The sequence below is a fragment of the Eptatretus burgeri genome, chromosome 13 (genome assembly GCF_056783735.1).
Source record: "Eptatretus burgeri isolate ZD-2024b chromosome 13, Ebu_testis_v1, whole genome shotgun sequence".
In the NCBI taxonomy this organism is placed as follows: domain Eukaryota; kingdom Metazoa; phylum Chordata; class Myxini; order Myxiniformes; family Myxinidae; genus Eptatretus; species Eptatretus burgeri.
Genome location: NC_140973.1, coordinates 55,664,833 through 55,667,936, shown reverse-complemented (window position 1 = coordinate 55,667,936; position 3,104 = coordinate 55,664,833). Strand labels below are relative to the sequence as shown.

The following is a 3,104-nucleotide window of genomic DNA, read 5'->3' as shown; positions in this document are numbered from 1 at the left end:
CGTTCTATCGTTTGCGTGGCTGAGTTCTTACCATTAAAAGGTCTCGGACGGGAGTCCGTGTAGGTACCAGCCTCGGGTGGCGATCCTCGGACCCTGAACCCCGAACCCCCAAACCCCCGAACCCCAAGTACCGACCCCCCGATCGCCGGGTACCGACCCCGAGTGCCGAGACCCGGTCACCGAGTCCCGAACCGCAGGTATCGACCGAGCAACGTCCAGGGAAAGCGCGTCCCTCCGCCCGTTGACGCCCCGGTGAGGGATGCGCGCTTGTTGTACAGGACAGGTGTTCGCACGTACAGTGTACGCCCTTGTACGAACCTTCTGTTCTTTGTTGAGTGTGATGTGAAAGAGCCATTTGAACACGGTCTATGGGTCTCCGTTTCAAGCATTGTGACGTCCTTCGGCATTGTGACGTTTTAGTTGATAAACCACCTGATAACCTCGTTTTTAACCCGTGTTGGTGTTTCCTTTACTAGCTCGCTTCGTTACGTTCGTGATTCTTTTTGAGATTTTCTTGTTTCATGGTAATGGAACCATAAGGAGATAAGTTTTAACGTGTCTGCACCGTCATCCGTCTCGAAACAAATTTGTCCTCTTGTGGACAAACTTTTAACAAAGTGACGACTTGTGCTCTTGCGGACAAACTTTTTACAAAGTGACTCAATGACGACCGGTCATAGTTTGGGATGTCCGTGACGCGCTATACCGTGAATTTTCTCCTCTCTCATGAGGTTGCCCTTTTGGGCGGTCCACGAGGGTCCACCATGGGTGCCCCTTTGTGGCTCTGTGAATGGCTTGTCAGCATGTAAATAGTTAATTGGGTGGGGCGTGACACGCCCACATCACGTGGTCGGCTCATTCTCAAGTTTGGCCATTCTGAGTACCCAAAGGGAAAGGAAGGGGAAAAGGATGGAAAGTAAGGGTACAGGAAGAATTGAGGGGTGGGGAGACTTTGGGATATGAAAATCACGTGGTTGGGGTTGAGGTTGGGGGGGGGGGGTAAAATGCGAACCCATTTATGAGTTTGGTTCCATTTTCTCATGACTTTGATGCACTCATTCATGTCATCGAATGGAACTTGGGATAAAACCATTGAATTTTCATCGATCATTCGGTGACAGCCGGCACCGCACGCACTCGCTTTACCACTGCAAACACGACCGCCAGGGGACAGTGGATAGGCGGTGGATCTTTTGGGACACATTTTGGAACCAAATCCCATCATTTTTTGGCATCTGGAGAAAAGGTAGTGATCTTGAGGTCACAAGGTCAAATAGGTACATCACACAATCTCAGCTGGTTAACTGTGCTTAACTTGTCTCATGATACCTAACTTATCACCTGAGATATTACCTCCGCCACCGAAGGTGAAGGAGGTTATGTTTCATCCCTTCCTGTCTGTTTGTGTACAGGATATCTCAAAACGTTGTGGACGGATCCAGATTATATTTTGTGGACCAGTTCGGTGTGTGATAAGGATGAACTGATTAGATTTTGGTGAAGACCTTCGATCCGGATCCATCATCGAATCTGGATCTACTAGAATTTTTAAAGTGAATCTTCACCATTGAGAGATAGGGCTAATCTAAATATAGCACAATATCTCCAAAAATTGTGGACGGATTCCGATGAAACTTGGTGGACAGTTTGGGTGTGTGACAAAGAAGAATTGATTCGATTTTGGTGAAGATCCGAATCTGGATCTGGATACGAGAATAATTTAATTTTTAAAGTGATTATATTATTCACCATTGAGAGATTGGGCCAAAAACGAGAGAGTCGTGAAAAGCATGATATTTCAAAAATGGATTGGGCCCGATATGTTCTCGTGGATCAGGCATTACGTGGCGGAGGTATGCGCTCTACCGAGTGCCCTTCTAGTTGGGTTTGCATTAATGTGTTTAATTTGAATGACACTATGCTTCAATTGTTGTACTGGGTTTAACTAGTAAAGTGTTCAATTTAACCATCCAGTGTTTAGCGCATCGTTCAACTGTATATTTATAATGGATTGAATCAAAAGACCATTGACATTGATCAAAGTATGATTCAATCAACTGTTCTACTTGTCTGCTCATACAGATCGATACGAACTTTGCCAAGTAATAATAAAAATTAGACCGTACATTCTGAAGCTCATGTGGATCAGGAGCAACAGTCAATCAACCCCCCCTCGCCCCCCCCCCAACAGACCCCCTTAGACCTTGATTTTTTGGTTAATGCCATGAATAAACTTTAGTACATCATGGATTGATGAAGGTTGTGGTCAAGTTTAATTGAAATTGTGTGTGTAGTTTTAGAGAAGAGAGCAAATACTTTTTGGGGGGGGGCTAAAAACCCCCACATACCCCCAAGATGCTGACCTTCTTTTGTAATGTCGTAAACAAACTTTGGTACATCACGGGTGATGAAGGTTGTGGTTATGTTTCATCAAAATTATGTGCGTAGTTTTGGAGAAGACAGCAAATACCTGTATTTGGTGGGGGGGTGTCAACCCCCCCTCTAAGCCCCGACAATGAGCGCACATTTTGATGCAGTCAATACACCATTGTTAAGCATCAGAAAGGAAGCTTGTGGCTAAGTTTCATCAAAATTGTATGCTTGGTTCAAGCGATAATGACAAGTGTTTATGGACTGACCTGACTCACTCACCCACTCACTTACGGACACTACTCGATCACATAAGCTAAAGTCCAGGTGAGCTAATAATCATTATTGTCCTGTATCCAGGGAAATTCCTCTTCAGTGAAACATCAAAAGGAACTAGAAGGGCACTTGGTAGAGCACATAACTCTGCCCTGTAATGCCTGATCCACGAGAACATATTGGGCCCAATACATTTTTGAGATATCATGCTATATATTGTTTTTGGCCCTATCTCTCAATGGTGAAGAATCACTTTTAAAATTCTAGTAGTCGGATCCGGATTCGGATCTTCACCAAAATCGAGTCAATTCATCGTGGTCACAGACCCAACCTGTCCACCAGGTTTCATCCGAATCCATCTACAACTTTTTGAGATATCCTACAAACAAACAAACAAGCAGTCATAGACTGGTACTTACGAAATCGGCAACTTGACCTCTGACCTTGTCTAATAAAAG

General features: G+C 44.7%; 1 protein-coding gene across 8 annotated transcripts in view; it reads left to right on the top strand.

Annotated features, from left to right (window-relative positions):
• The window catches only part of LOC147014516 (ETS-related transcription factor Elf-1-like), a 95,198-nt gene continuing 92,094 nt past the window's right edge, over window positions 1-3,104 (top strand). For 2 of the 8 annotated variants that reach the window (XM_085852512.1, XM_085852514.1), the window contains exon 1: window positions 3-252. The gene's annotated coding sequence lies outside the window, so the exon portion shown is untranslated. Of the gene's footprint in view, window positions 253-3,104 lie in introns of all 8 variants that reach the window. The other 6 variants (XM_085852510.1, XM_085852508.1, XM_085852504.1 and 3 more) reach the window with 4 other exon arrangements.